General features: G+C 41.7%; 1 protein-coding gene and 1 non-coding gene across 16 annotated transcripts in view; one reads left to right on the forward strand and one right to left on the reverse strand.

The window, feature by feature from the left end:
* Positions 1-15,304, forward strand: part of SRPK2 (SRSF protein kinase 2) — a 299,124-nt gene that overhangs the window by 51,577 nt on the left and 232,243 nt on the right. The gene's annotated exons all lie outside the window — the stretch shown is intronic.
* Positions 13,496-13,599, reverse strand: LOC116274701. Its single transcript, XR_004183484.1, has one exon. It is a non-coding gene; the product is annotated as a U6 spliceosomal RNA (small nuclear RNA).

Here is a 15,304-nt window from a genome sequence, read left to right on the forward strand (position 1 = left end):
AGGCTGGCCTCGAACTCCCAACCTCTGATGACCCGCCTACCTTGGCCTCCCAAAGTGCTGGGATTACAGGCGTGAGCCACCGTGCTTGGCCCCCCTAATTCTTTCATAAGTTCTTTTTTTTTTTTTTTGAGACAGAGTCTCGCTCTGTTGCCCAGGCTGGAGTGCAGTGGCCGGATCTCAGCTCACTGCAAACTCCACCTCCCGGGTTCACGCCATTCTCCTGCCTCAGCCTCCCGAGTAGCTGGGACTACAGGCGCCCGCCACCACGCCCAGCTAGTTTTTTGTATTTTTTAGTAGAGACGGGGTTTCACCGTGTTAGCCAGGATGGTCTTGATCTCCTGACCTTGTGATCCGCCCGTCTCGGCCTCCCAAAGTGCTGGGATTACAGGCTTGAGCCACCGCGCCCGGCTATAGGTTCTTGACAGCAGGCTCTGATCTCTTTCTTTTCTTTTCTTTCGTTTGTTGTTTTTTTTTTTTTTTTTTTGAGACGGAGTCTTGCTCTGTCACCTGGGCTGGAGTGCAGTGGCGTGATCTCGGCTCACTGCAAGCTCCGCTGCCTCCCGGGTTCACGCCATTCTCCTGCCTCAGCCTCCCGAGAAGCTGGGACTACAGGCGCCCGCCACCACACATGGCTAATTTTTTTGTATTTTTAGTAGAGACGGAGTTTCACCGTGTTCACCAGGATGGTTTTCATCTCCTAACCTCGTGATCCGCCTGCCTCGGCCTCCCAAAGTGTTGGGATTACAGGCGTGAGCCACCGCGCCCGGCCTCTCTCTCTCTCTTTCTTTCTTTCTTTTGCTTTCTTTCTCTCTCTCTCTCTCTTTATTTCTTTCTCTCTCTCTCTCTTTCTTTCTTCCTTTTCTTTTTGAAACAAAAATCTTACTCTATTGCTTAGGCTGGAGTACAGTGATGTGATCTAGGCCCACTGCAGCCTTTGCCTCCCGAGTTCAAGCGATTCTCCTGCCTCAGACTTCCAAGTAGCTAGGATTACAGGAAAGCGCCACCACGTCCAGCTAATTTTTGTATTTTTAGTAGAGATGGGATTTCGCTATGTTGGCCAGGCTGGTCTCGAACCCCTGACCTCAGGTGATCCACCTGCCTCGGCCTCCCAAAGTGCTGGGATTACAGGCATTAGCCACTGCTCTGGTATATTTATTTCTTATTTTTTATTTTCTGTTTTCAGTGCTGGCATGAATGATAATTTTCTTTAGATAAAATTTTTTCTGTTTTAAAGCATATCACCTGATTGGGCAGAACCAGTTTGGTTAGAAAATAGTTCAAATGTGACTGGACATGGTGGCTCACACCTGTAATCCCAGCACTTTGGGAGACCAAGGTGGGTGGATCACCTGAAGTTGGGAGTTCGAGACCAGCCTGAGCAACGTGGAGAAACCCCTTCTCTACTAAAAATACAGAATTGGCCGGGCGTGGTGGCCCATGCCTGTAATCCCAGCTACTTGGGAGGCTGAGGCATGAGACTCACTTGAACCCAGGAGGCGGAGGTTGCAGTGAGCTGAGATTGCACCATTGCACTCCAGCCTGGGGAACACGAGCGAAACTCCGTCTCAAAAAAAAGAAGTTTGCCAAACAGCCATATTCTCACTAATGTTAATGGTATATGTCATTGGTATGGACTAATTTGAAAACATTTTGATTTCTGTTTTCAGGGAAAGTGTGCAATTTTGATACAGCTGTCTTTCACGAGTAGTTGAGACATTTGAGATGTCTTTGTTAATGTAGTTTAGAATTAATTGTGCGAGCTACCACATGTGGCTTTTTTTTGAGACGGAGTCTCGCTCTGTCACCCAGGCTGGAGTGCAGTGGTGCCATCTCTCCTCACTGCAGCCTCCGCCTCCCGGGTTCAAGCAGTTCTCCCGCTTCAGCTTTCCAAGTAGCTGGGACCACAAGTATGTGGCACCACGCATGGCTAATTTTTAATTTTTTTTTGCAGAGATGGGGGTCTCGTCAAGCTGCCCAGGCTAGTCTCAAGCTCCTGGACTCAAGTGATCCTCCTGCCTCAGCCTCCCAAAGTGCTGGGATTATAGGCGTGGGCTGTCCTGCCCAGCCATAATTTTTCCTCCTCCTCTCCCTCCCCCTCATTCTTCGGCTGAATATCTCATGGTAGTTACACATATTTATAAGCCAGTCTGTGGTCACTGTGGTGGCTCACTCCTGTGATCCCAGCACTTTGAGAGGGTGAGGTGGGAGGATCACTTGAGTCCAGGAGTTTGAGATCAGCTTGGGCTAGTGAGACTCTGTCTCTACAAAAAAAAAAAAAAAAGTTAGCCAGGCATGGTGGCCTGTAATCCCAGCACTTTGGGAGACTGAAGCCAGAGGATTGCTTGAGTTAGGAGTTTAAGAACAGTCTGGGCAACGTAGCAAGACCCTGTCTCTACAAAAATTAAAAAATGAGCTGGGCCTGGTGGCGCGTGTCTGTAATCCCAGCTACCTAGAAGGCTGAGTAGAGGTGGGAGGATCACTTGAGCCCAGAGGTCGAGGTTTCAGTAAGCCATGATCATGCCCACTGCACTTCAGCCTGGGTGACAGAGTGAAACCTTATCTTTAAAAAAAAAAAAAAAAAAAAAAGCCAGTCTATCTCATAGCTAAGTAAAAGATAAATTAATTTATATTAATTTTACGGTTCCCAGGCAATGTGCAGTATTTTATTTCTTCATGTAGAATTTTTACTTTTTAGTAAGTCCTTGATTTTCAGGGACCCAGAAAACTGATACCCAACAGATGTTCGGTGCTGCTTAAATCATGCAGTTAATAAAGTTTTTTTTTTTTTTTTTTTTTTTAACAAATAAGCAGCACAGACTTGAAGCTCCATCAGTAACTAGGGTTGTGAAATGGAATGTGGCTTTTGTGGGTTTTTTGTTGTTGTTGTTTGTTTTTCTTTTTGAGATGGAGTCTTGCTCTGTGTCACCCAGGCTAGAGTGCAGTGGTGCAATCTCGGCTCACTGCAACCTCCTCTGCCTCCTGGGGTTCAAGCAATTCTTCTGCCTCAGCCTCCTGAGTAGCTTGGACTACAGGTGTGCACCACCATGCTTGGCTAATTTTTGTGTTTTTAGTAGAGATAGGGTTTCACCATATTGGCCAGGCTGGTCTTGAACTCCTGACTTCATGATCCGCCCGCCTCGGCCTCCCAAAGTGCTGGGATTATAGGCATGAGCCACCACGCCTGGCCTTGTATTGCTTTTGACAGTGCTGGAGACTTACAGTTTATTGACCTTCATGTAACAGTTGTTTGAGTACCCTCTGTATTCCAGTCACCACGCAGAGGTGACAAGCAGGAGCTGTTTTTTGCATCATGGAGAGTTATGTGATAATCAGTTAAGTGCAGAATCCTTCACTTTCCAGGAAAGGAAATACTGTAGTTGTGAATGCAGTTGAGAATGGTTTGAAGCCAATTAGTAAATTGAAATAGTTATTGATGATGAAATACTTACCTCCAAGAATTTTTAAAAAAACTTTAAAACCTTGGTAAAAGCATTTGGTGATTATTTTGCTGGATTAGAAAATCTTAGAAGTTTTTTCAGCTTTGATATAAAGTACATCTGTAGAAATACTGTCACCTGGTACTTCCTTAAAAGACAGCAGTGAAATTTTGCCCTCTTTTTTAAAAGAAAGAAGTTAAGTTTCATCTTAATGTCTAGTCAGCAGAGAGAGGGAAGTACATAACGTTTTAAACCTTTGCTACTGAACAGAACTTTCTGTGATTATGGAAACATTCTGTGTCTGTGAGGTCCAGTATCATAGCTGAAAGCTGGCCCTTGGCCATGTGAAGTGTGACTAGTGTGACCGAAGAACTGGTTTTAATTTTATTTAACTCTAATTTAAATTTAAATAGCTACATGGGGCTGATGGCTATGATAATGGAAAGAGCAGATGTAGAACATAGGCCCAAGAGCACACAGACCATGTCTGTTTTGGACACCAATTTCTTGCCCAATGTCCAAACACATTGACATGTACATGTGTAAAATAAATATGAATGAATATATAGATGAATGAGTTTGAGAAGTTTTCATCCTTTGAAAGATAAGCTGTTTCAGTTGTCTTTCATGTTATTCCCTGTAATAATTTATAATTGTTATATCACACATATAATGTGTTTTCCTTATAATGAATTATTTTTTTCCTTTCTTGTGATATACTTGGTCATATTATTCATTTGTTTAGTTTTTGGCATTTCTTTAAAATGTGAGAATTACTTTAGGATATCTCATCAAACTCAAAAGCTACTGTTTAGATTTTAGTTTTTGAATCTATGGGAGAAAAGTTGAGACTGAGAATTGAGATTCATCATAATGGACTCTTTTGATATTTGACATCAGTAGAACAGTTGTTACTGTTCTTTGTGTCATTTACACAACTACTTAAAATCCCCCTTTCCTTCCTTCAGTGTTTTATTTTTATTTTATTTTATTTATTTTTTTGAGACAGAGTCTCGCTCTGTCACCCATGCTGGAGTGCAGTGGCATGATCTTGGCTCACTGCAAGCTCTGCTTCCCAGGTTCACGCCATTTCCCTGCCTCAGCCTCCCAAGTAGCTGGGACTACAGGCACCTGCCACCACGCCTGGCTAATTTTTTTTTGTACTTTTAGTAGAGACGGGGTTTCCCAGAGTTTGCCAGGATGGTCTCGATCTCCTGACCTCGTGACCCACCCGTCTTGGCCTCCCAAAGTGCTGGGATTTACACCTACAGTGTTTCAAATCAGAAACTAGATAAGCGAGTTTTCTTTTCTTTCTTGCTTTTTTTTTTTTTTTTTTTTTTTTGAGATGGAGTTTCCCTCTTGTTGCCTAGGCTGGAGTGCAATGGTGCGATCTCGGCTCACGGCAACATCTGCCTCCTGGGTTCAAGTGATGCTTCTGCCTCAGCCTCCTTAGTGGCTGGGATTACAGGTAACTGCCATCACACCCAGCTAGTTTTTGTATTTTTAATAGAGACGGAGTTTCACCATGTTGGCCAGGCTGGTCTTGAACTCCTGACCTCAGGTGTTCCACCTGCTTTGGCCTCAAGTGTTGGGATTACAGGCGTTAGTGACTGCTCCCGGCCTTCTGTTTTTTTTTTTAAAGTGTGAGTGTGGGTGAAGCTTAATGGGTTTAAATCAGAAGAATGCCTAATTGTTCATTTCCCAGAGGCCATCACACGAGGGTTAGCAGAAAGACTTGCAAATAAAGTTAATTGTGGTACTTAGGAAATATGGAATAGTGGAAGGATTGTACAGTCACATCTTTAAGTTAGAGTGTAGAGCAGGGGTCTGCAAACTGCGGATTGCTGGCCAGATATAGCCTGTCATGTGTGTTTGTATGGCTTGTAAGGTAGCTTTTACATTGTTAAATGATTGAAAAAATTCAGAAGATTTTGTGACATTACAGGAAATTCAGATTTCAGTGTATAGCCCAGGTGCTCTTTGGGAGACTGAGGCAGGAGGATCACTTGAGACCAGCCTGGTCAATATAGTGATATCCCATCTCTACAGGAAAAAAAAAAAAAAAAAGTGTGGCGGCATACACCTGGGGTCCCAACTACTTGGGAGGCTGAGGTGGGAGGATCACTTGAGCCTGGGAGATAGAAGCTGCATTGAGCTGTGATGACGCCACCACTGCACTCCAGCCTGGGTAACAGAGCAAGACCCTGTCTCAAAAAAAAAAAAGGAAAGAAAAGAAAATGTTGTATATCTCACTTTGCATAACCATAATTGATATCTTTCGTTCTTTCGTGGTGCTCCATGAAAAAATTGACTGCTTTAGCTCACAACTCAACTGCCCACTTGCTTTTTCTTGAAATAGTCATTGTATTTTGGTGTATGGCATAAGTTCTTTACGCATGCTTCCCATTTTCTCACACAGAATTTTGAAAAGATATATATTTAAGGTTAGAGATTAATAAAAATAAATTTTTACTTCTTTGTTACAGACATTTAAAAAATGATGATGAAGAATATAATTACTACTAGTATAGTTACGGATCTTGGCCTTTTTTTTTTTTTTTTTTTCCTGTGACAGTGTTTCACTCTGTCTCCCAGGCATGATTTTGGCACACTGCAGTTTCATGATCTTGGCACATTGCAGTTTCTGCCTCCTGGACTCAAGTGATCTTCCCACCTCAGCCCCCTGCGTAGCTGGGACTACAGGTGTGTGCCACCACGCCAGGACAATTTTTGTGTTTTTAGTAGAGATGGGGTTTTACCATGTTGGCCAGGCTGGTTTCAAACTGCTGCCAAGTGATCTGCCCGCCTTGGCCTTCCAAAGTGTTAGGATTACAGGCGTGATCCACTGTGCCTGGCCAGGAGCCTGTCCTTGATTCATGCCAAAGCACTAGTATTAGCATCAATCAAGGCACTAGAAATACTAGTGCCTTAGCATGAATCAGGACCAGGATCCTGGCCAGGCACATACCTTTGCTACTGCACTGTCAGTGAAAAAAGCAAACAATATTTTAGTATTATTCTCAGGGGTTCACAGGAGTTCATGGCCTGTACTTGGAGAGATGCCGTTGACTGCTGTCACTCAGTGTTCAGGACTGCTGTTCCTTCCTCTGAATTTTTCTGGATATCTCAGGTGGATGTTTCTTCCTTCATTATTTTGTTAACAATATTTATGACAATTAGGTGAGCTCCTTGAAGATGAGAAGTTGTCTCTTAATCATTATTATATTCTTCTGTGTTTGGTTCGTAGTACCTGGATCACAGGTAATTAATAAGTGCTTGTGGAATGAATGAGGTGATTGAAATAAACAGATTTAAGAACACCAAAACTAGTTTGGAATCTTTAACTAGAGGAGGAATGGCTTTTTGTTCCTCTATTCAAAATTCCTGAGGTCATGTATTTTGGGCATAAAACTTTGAATAGTTTACAATGATGTCTCACAATTACATAAAATACGAAATTATTCATCCTTGTTTTAGAACTGATTTCCGTGACTTAATTAATGCAAGAATGGATCAAAGGCGCATGCTTGAATATCTGTCCTTTGAAAACTCTTTATAAAATACAAATAGACACTTTCTTAAAAATTATTGAAAAAATTAGTTTTAATAGTTAATGTCATAGCTATTACTATTCCTTTTAAAATCAGGGACAATATTGAGTTGACTGCTCTCCCTTTTTGTTGTGTAGTATTACGGTATTTAGCAGTGTTAGTGCAGTCAGATAAAAACACCCCAATCAGGTTAGAAAGAAGCAAAGCTTACTATTTTCAGGTGATATTATCTTTTTGAAAAATCCAAGGTTCTAATTTGAGAACTATTATAGCCAAAAAGGGTCAAAATAAACAGTTCCAAACTATAGGATAAAAGTAAAATACTTCAAAAGTAATTTATCGGCGGCCGGGCGCGGTGGCTCAAGCCTGTAATCCCAGCACTTTGGGAGGCCGAGACGGGTGGATCACGAGGTCAGGAGATCGAGACCATCCTGGCTAACACGGTGAAACCTCGTCTCTACTAAAAAAAATACAAAAAACTAGCTGGGCGAGGTGGCGGGCGCTTGTAGTCCCAGCTACTCGGGAGGCTGAGGCAGGAGAATGGCGTGAACCCGGGAGGCGGAGCTTGCAGTGAGCTGAGATCCGGCCACTGCACTCCAGCCTGGGCGACAGAGCCAGACTGTCTCAAAAAAAAAAAAAAAAAAAAAGTAAGTTATTGGATATATGCAATGAACAACATCCTATTTACAACAGGATTCAAAAATTATTTCTCTTTCATAATTGAGAAAATTTAACGCCTGATAAAAGTGATTTGAACAGGCCACTTAATTACAACAGAATACTAGTCTTTAAGGTCAGTGCTTTTTAGCTTGAGACCCTTAGGTTGGACTTTTATATTATCTTTAGAATCTGCGGGGTATAGTTGCTCATGCCTGTAATCCCAGGACTTTAGGAGGCTGAGTCAGATGGATCACCTGAGGTGAGGAGTTAGAAATCAGCATGGCCAACATGGTGAAACCCCGACTCTACTAAAATTACAAAAAAATCAGTCAGCCGTGGTGGCGCTGCTGGCATGCACCTGTAATCCCAGCTGCTCGGAAAGCTGAGGCAGGAGAATCGCTTGAGCTGGGGAGGTGGAGGTTGCAGTGAGCCGAGACGTGCCACTGCAGCCTGGGAGACTCTGTTTCAAAAACAAAAAACAAAACAAAACAAAACAAAAAAACTTGTAACAATTTTTACTAAATTCATTTAAAGATGGTAAAGTTTTATTCACCTTTTATTTTTGCCTTGTAATAACTTCAAATTAGTACTTTATCTTAAAACATTTTATTTTCAGGGTTTTGGTTAGAGGAGTTACTTTGAAAAAGTATTTTTTATATTCTTTTTAAAAGTTTTTTTAATTATAAGAAACTTCAAACTTACAAACTGAACTGATAGCATGTTAAACCACTAAGTACCTGGCACCTAAATTTAACAATCATTAAGGTTTTGTTCCATTTTTTTCTTTTTTTGCAACTGTATTTAAAAGCAGTTGGCATATTACTGCCGTATCTCTTGCATATTATTTCTCCCTTACGTATTTCTGTATACATCACTGTCTTAGTCGACTTGGGCTGCCGTAACAATATACCATAGACTGGGTAGCTTAAAACAACAGACATTTCTTTTTCACAGTGCTGGAGGCCGAAAGTCTGAGATAAGGCTGCCATCATGGTCAGGTTCCAGGCGAGACCTGTTCTTGGCTTGCAGATGGCTGCTGTCTCACTGTGCCATCGCGCTTAGGAGAGTTAGGGAGCAAGCTGTCTGGTGTCTCTCCTTATATAATCCCATCCTGAGGTCAGGTGCGGTGGCTCATGCCTGTAATCCTAGCACTTGGGGAGGCTGAGGCAGGTGGATCACCTGATGTCAGGAGTTTGAGACCAGCCTGGCCAACATGGTGAAACCCTGTCTCTACTAAAAATACAAAAATTAACCGGGTGTGGTGGCAGGTGCCTGTAATCCTAGCTACTCAGTAAGCTGAGGCAGGAGAATCGCTTGAACCCGGGAGGCAGAGGTTGTAGTGAGCCAAGATCGTGCCATTACATTCCAGCCTGGGCAACAGAGTGAGACTCCATCTCAAAAACAAAACAAAAAAAAAAACAAAAAAAAAAACAATAAGAATCTCTTCATGAGCCCCACTATGATGCCTTCCTCTAACCCTAATTACCTGCCAAAGGCCCCACCTTCAGATATCACACGGGGTAAGGGCTTCAACACAGGAATTTTGGGGGGACACAATTCAGCCCATAGCAATCATGCATTTATTACATAATCATAATGCATTATCACACCCAACAGAATTATCATAATTTTTCTGGTGTCATCTAAAACTCATATCAAGGTCGGGCATGATGGCTCATGCCTGTAATCCCAGCACTTTGGGAGGCCGAAGTGGGCGGCTCACTTGAGAGCTGGAGTTTGAGACCAGCCTGGCCAACATGGTGAAACTCCATCTCTACTAAAATTACAAATATTAGCTAGGTGTGGTGGCAGGTGCCTGTAATCCCAGCTACTTGGGAGACTGAGGCAGAAGAATCGCTTGAACCTAGGAGCCAGAGGTTGCAGTGAGCCAAGATGGCACCATTTGCACTCCAGCCTGGGCAACAGAGAGAGACCCTGTCTCAAAAAAAAACAAAAACAAAAACTCAATCCATGTTCACATTTCCACTGTCACTTTAGGGAATGCCTTTTTACAGTTGATTTATTAGAATTGGGAACTCAGAGTGTGTTAAATTCGTTATGCTTTTAAAATCTGGAAGTGGTTTTAAAAGTAGTTCAGTAAGACAACAGACTGTTTCCTCAACCAACATGTTAGTATGAAAAAGAAATTTAGAGGAGGGATTGCTATAGAGTAAAATTTACTTAAAACGTATAACAACAAATGTAATGGGAACTTTTTTTGGTTTTCAGTTGTAACAAATCAGCTGTAAAAAGATGGTAATATCCTAAATTCTATATAACTCCAGTATTCTGGAAAACTGGTACATATACATATTTGAGTTATAAATTTAAAAATAACATCTTGAAAGTATTTTCATTAAAGGTTTTATATTTCTAACAAATTATAATGGTATTTTAAAACAGTCCCAACACACTAAAGAAAAATTTGAGTGAAGATATTGTTAAAAGTCAAGTCATCATTTTGTGAGGTAACTTTACAAACTTTTCCAAAGCAGAATTTATCATAGTAGTTTACTAAAACGTTGTAAAGAGAAGAACATTACTTTTTTCTCTGTGTTTTCTATTAACTGTGGTGAATATTTGATGTGAAATACCGTTCAAATATGAATTTAACCAGTAGGTGGCAATAAATCAATACCAAATTTATTTTTAAGAAAAGTTCAAGAAAGATACCATAAATCGTAAACAAGATAACATTTGATTTTTTTCACAAATAAACATTTTTGTGTTTTTTGGCTTTAGTAAATGTTATTTAATTTGAAAATTTGGTATATATGTTATTTTTATACGATAAGCAAAGTTGATTTTTTTTTTTTTTTTTTTAGATGGAGTTTTGCTCTTGTTGCCCAGGCTGGAATGCAGTGGTGCGATCTTGGCTCACTGCAACCTCTGCCTCCCAGGTTTAAGCAATTCTCCTGCCTCAGCCTCCCAAGAACCTGGGATTACAGGCGCCCGCCTCCACACCTGGCTTATTTTTTGTCTTTTTAGTAGAGTCGGGGTTTCTCCATGTTCGTCAGGCTGGTCTTGAACTCCCGACCTCAGCTGATATGCCTGCCTTGGTCTCCCAAAGCGCTGGGATTACAGATGTGAGCCACCGTGCCCGGCTGCTTTTTTTAAATTTTTATTTTTAAAGATAGTCTTGCTCTGTCACCCAGGCTGGAGTGCAGTGGCGCCATCTCACTGCAACCTCTGGCTCCTGGGCTGTCGAGCCTCCCACCTCAGCCTCTCCAGTAGTTGAAACTAGACACACAACACCATGACCAGTTTTCAAAATGTTTTGTAGAAATGAGATCTCACTGTATTTCCCAGGCTGGTCTGGAACTCCTGGGCTCACGAAATTCTCCTGCCTCTGTCTCCCAAAGTGCTGGGATTACAGGTGTGAGCCACAACAACTAGCCCAAGGTTCATTTTAAAGCTATGAGTTGATTTTTGATAATTGAATATTTGCTCATAGTTCTTTTAAAAACTGAGTGATAACGCAATTGTTTGCTTTATTATCTTGTGGCTATAAATAGTCATGGAATTGGGAATTTTTTGTCTTCCTTTATTAGAAGTTTAATAATTATTTGATAATAAATAGTGTTATTTATTTTTTGAAATGGAGCCTTACTCTTGTTGCCCAGACTGGAGTGCATTGGTACCATCTCGGCTCACTGCAGTCTCCGCCCCGTGGGTTCAAGTGATTCTCCTTCCTCAGCCTCCCGAGTAGCTGGGATTACAGGCATATGCCACCACACCTGGCTAATTTTTTTGTATTTTTAGTAGAGACGGGGTTTCACCGTGTTGGCTGGACTGATCTCGAACTCCTGACCTCAAGTGACCCACCCGCCTTGGCCTCCCAAAGTGCTGGGATTACAGGCATAAGCTACTGTGTCCAACCAATAAGTAGTGTTCTTTAAGTTAATTAATTAATTAATTAATTATTATTATTTGGGTCTATCTTCCAAGCTGGAAGGCTGGAGTGCAGAGGCATGATCTTGGCTCACTGCAAACCTCTGCCTCCTGAGTTCAAGCGATTTTCCTGCCTCAGCCTCCTGAGTAGCTGGGATTACAGGCATGTGCCACCACACCTGGCTAATTTTTTTGTATTTTAGTGGAGACTGGGTTTCACCATGTTGGTCAGGCTGGTCTCGAACTCCTGACCTCAAGTGATCCTCCCGCCTCAGCTTCCCAAAGTGCTGGGATTACAGACATGAACCACCGTGCCCAGACAAACTTTATATGCATTTTAATACCAGAAACATCAGGGCTGGGCGCAGTGGCTCATGCGTGTAATCTCAGCACTTTGGGAGGCTAAGGCGGGTGGATCACGAGGTCAGGAGTTTGAGACCAGCCTGGCCAACATGGTGAAACCCCAACTCTACTAAAAATACAAAAATTAGCTGGGCGTTGGTCGGGTGTGGTGGCTCACGCCTGTAATCCCAGCACTTTGGGAGGCCAAGGTGGGCAGATCATGAGGTCAAGAGATTGAGACCATCCTGGCCAGTGTGGTGAAACCCCATCTCTACTAAAAATACAAACATTAGCCAGGCATGGTGGCGTGTGCCTATAGTCCCAGCTACTTGGGAGGCTGAGATGGAAGAATTGCTTGAACCCAGTAGATAGAAGGTGCGGTGAGCCGAGATTTTGCTGCTGCGACAGAGTGAGACTCCGTCTCAAAAAAAAAATTAGGCGGGCGCCTTTAATCCCAGCTACTTGGGAGGCTGAGGCAGGAGAACGACTTGAAACTGGAACGCGCAGGTTGCAGTGAGCTGAGATCACGTCACTTCTCTCCAGCCTGGGCAACAGGAGTGAAACTCTGTCTCAAAACAAACAAAACAAAACAAAAAAACCCCCAGAAACATAGCATTGTCTGATATAAATGACTAGAAGAAATCAGTGTATATTTATATGTAATAATGGTATAAATGTAGATTAGTTGGTATTTATATTTGGATCAGTTATTACAGCATTAGGCTAGAATGTTTGGTAAATGGTACATAAAGCATGATACTATTTATAAACATTTTCCAAAAGCTCATTACCAAATATTGTTAATAAATGTATATGTATATTATTTTCTGTCTCTCCTCTCATAAAACTGTACAAAATGAACTAGCAGGAAGCAGAAAGTAACTACTGCTGGAAAGTAGGAAAGAGATTGGCTCTCAGGATGTTTTTTTCAGGGAATATGGAGCTATTTCTTGTAATATTAGCAGTTTTCATTTCTGAGGGGCAAATGTGAAAATACTCTTTTTTCTCTAGTGTATTGTTTGAATTAAAAATACTGTATACAGTTGAACATGATACTGAGCAGAGCAACCGGTGATTACTAAACGTTAATTAAATTTGTCACTTCAGATTAGAAATTTTTGAAGGTCTTTGTTTTGTATATTATCTGTATACACAAACTGCTAAATGTTATTACTTAATATTTGTTACAGTAAACATTTCTGGGTATTAATCCAACCTATATTCTTATAATTTCTAATGTAAAATTTCATACATCACAATTTACATGCTTAGTTTTAGGCTTTTTGCTTGTTTCTATTTGTTTGTTTGTTTGTTTGTTTGACGGAGTCTCACTCTGTCGCCCAGGCTGGAGTGCAGTGGCGCGATCTGGGCTTACTGCAGCCTCCACCTCCCGGGTTCAAGCTATTCTTCTGCCTCAGCCTCCCAAGTAGCTGGGATTACAGGCGAGCGCCACCACACCCAGCTAATTTTTGTATTTTTAGTAAAGATGGGGTTTCGCCATGTTGGCCAGGCTGGTCTCCGAGTCCTGACCTCGTGACCTGCCCACCTTGGCCTCCCAAAGTGCTGGAATTACAGGTGTGAGCTACCACGCCCGGCCTTATTTTTTTTATATAAAAAATTACAGAACACTTCATGAATTTGCTAGTCATCCTTGGGCAGAGGCCATGCTAATCTTTTCTGTATTGTTCCGGTTGTATATGTGCTGCTGAAGTGAGCACTTATTTTTTGTTTTTTTTTTTTGAGACGGAGTCTCACTCTGTCACCCCGGCTGGAGTGTGGTGGCACGATCTCTGCTCACTGCAGCCTCCACCTCCCAGGTTCAAGCTATTTTCTTGCCTCAGCCTCCCTAGTAGCTGGACTTGTAGGCACCCACCACCATGCCTTGCTAATTTTTGTATTTTTAGTAGAGATGGAGTTTCACCATGTTGGCCAGTCTGGTCTTGAACTCCTGACCTTAGGTGATCCAACTACCTTGACCTCACAAAGTGCTGGGATTACAGGCATGAGACACTGTCCCTGGCCTACGAAGCGAGCACTTATTTTTTAAATATCACTGTTTTCTCCCCACTGTGGATATCTTTTGTGCAGTTAGTTTTAAGGTTAGGAAGAGTTATTTTTTTTTTTTGGAAATAGAAGGTATTTTGAATCTAATTGAGTTCAAAGTTATGAGCAATGCTAGTTTCTGTCATTATTTTCAGATTGTCTTTTAGAAAGAGCAACCAAGTTTATAGTTCTGTTGATCGTGTGTATGTACTTGTTTTGCTTCATCTCCATCAACTTTTGGCTTCACATTTTGTTTAGTTTTTTCAGGTGATGGTGAGGAATGTACCTTTCCCTTTGTTGATGATTTGTTGTGTGGGAAGCTGTGTTTTTCTTGGTGCTTTAGAATGTTGCCTTGTATCAGTCGCCCTTGCTTTGCCGGTGTCACTAAGGTTAGTCCTCTCTTACCTGCTTTGGATCTTTGTGCTGCTGGCTTTCCCCAGTCTTCATCTGGTTGGCATGTGTTCTTCTTTTTTTTTCTTTTAGAAATGGGGCTTCATCCTGTTGGCCAGGCTGGTCTCAAACTCCTGGCCTCATGTGATCCACCTGTCTCGGCCTCCCAAAACGCTGAGATTACAGGCCTGAGCCACTGTACCTGGCCAAGGTGCAAGTTCTTCCTTTTGTTGTCAGCTTTGATGTCATGCATTGGAGACTTTGATGACCGTTCCATCTGTGGTCCCTCCTAAGTTCGTGTTCCCTTGGAGATATGTGTCTTTTCCTCTAGTACTTATTTATTGCAACTTGCTGTATGCTTTTTGTGCTGTTTACTGTGTTTTCTGCTAGACCTCAGTTCTGTGAGATGAGGGCTCATACGTGATTTATTCAAACGCTGAAAAATCGGCCTAAGCACAGTGTGTGAAATGTTGTATGCATTTAAAAAGTAGTTGTTGAAGGAGTGAACTTGGCAAAGGTTTACGTGTTTTATGTCAGAACTCATTTAACTTTACTATTCATCTCTCTTGTCTCTTTATTCAGAAATTACTCTTTCTCCTTGTCTCCCCCAAAGCCAGGATATGGTTTTAGGATCAATAGTTTATGTAATGGATTATTTATTTGTAACTCTTTGATACATCTGAACTTCTTTGTTGAATATACTATGAAATATGATCTAAATTAATTGTGCAATAACTATTTGTTTTAAGTACATTTATTGAATTATTTTACCGTTTGTGGTTGTTTTAAGGATTTAACATTTAAATCTGACTAGAGAAATACTATTTTAGTCTATTTATCAGTACTCAATTTGTATTTTGTTTGCCATCACCTCTTTTTTTTTTTTTTGAAATAGAGTCTTGCTCTGTTGCCCAGGCTGGAGTGCAGTGGCACAATCTTGGCTCACTGCAACCTCTGCCTCCCGGGTTCAAGTGATTCTCCTGCCTCAGC

The sequence above is a fragment of the Papio anubis genome, chromosome 4 (genome assembly GCF_008728515.1).
Source record: "Papio anubis isolate 15944 chromosome 4, Panubis1.0, whole genome shotgun sequence".
Taxonomy (NCBI): domain Eukaryota; kingdom Metazoa; phylum Chordata; class Mammalia; order Primates; family Cercopithecidae; genus Papio; species Papio anubis.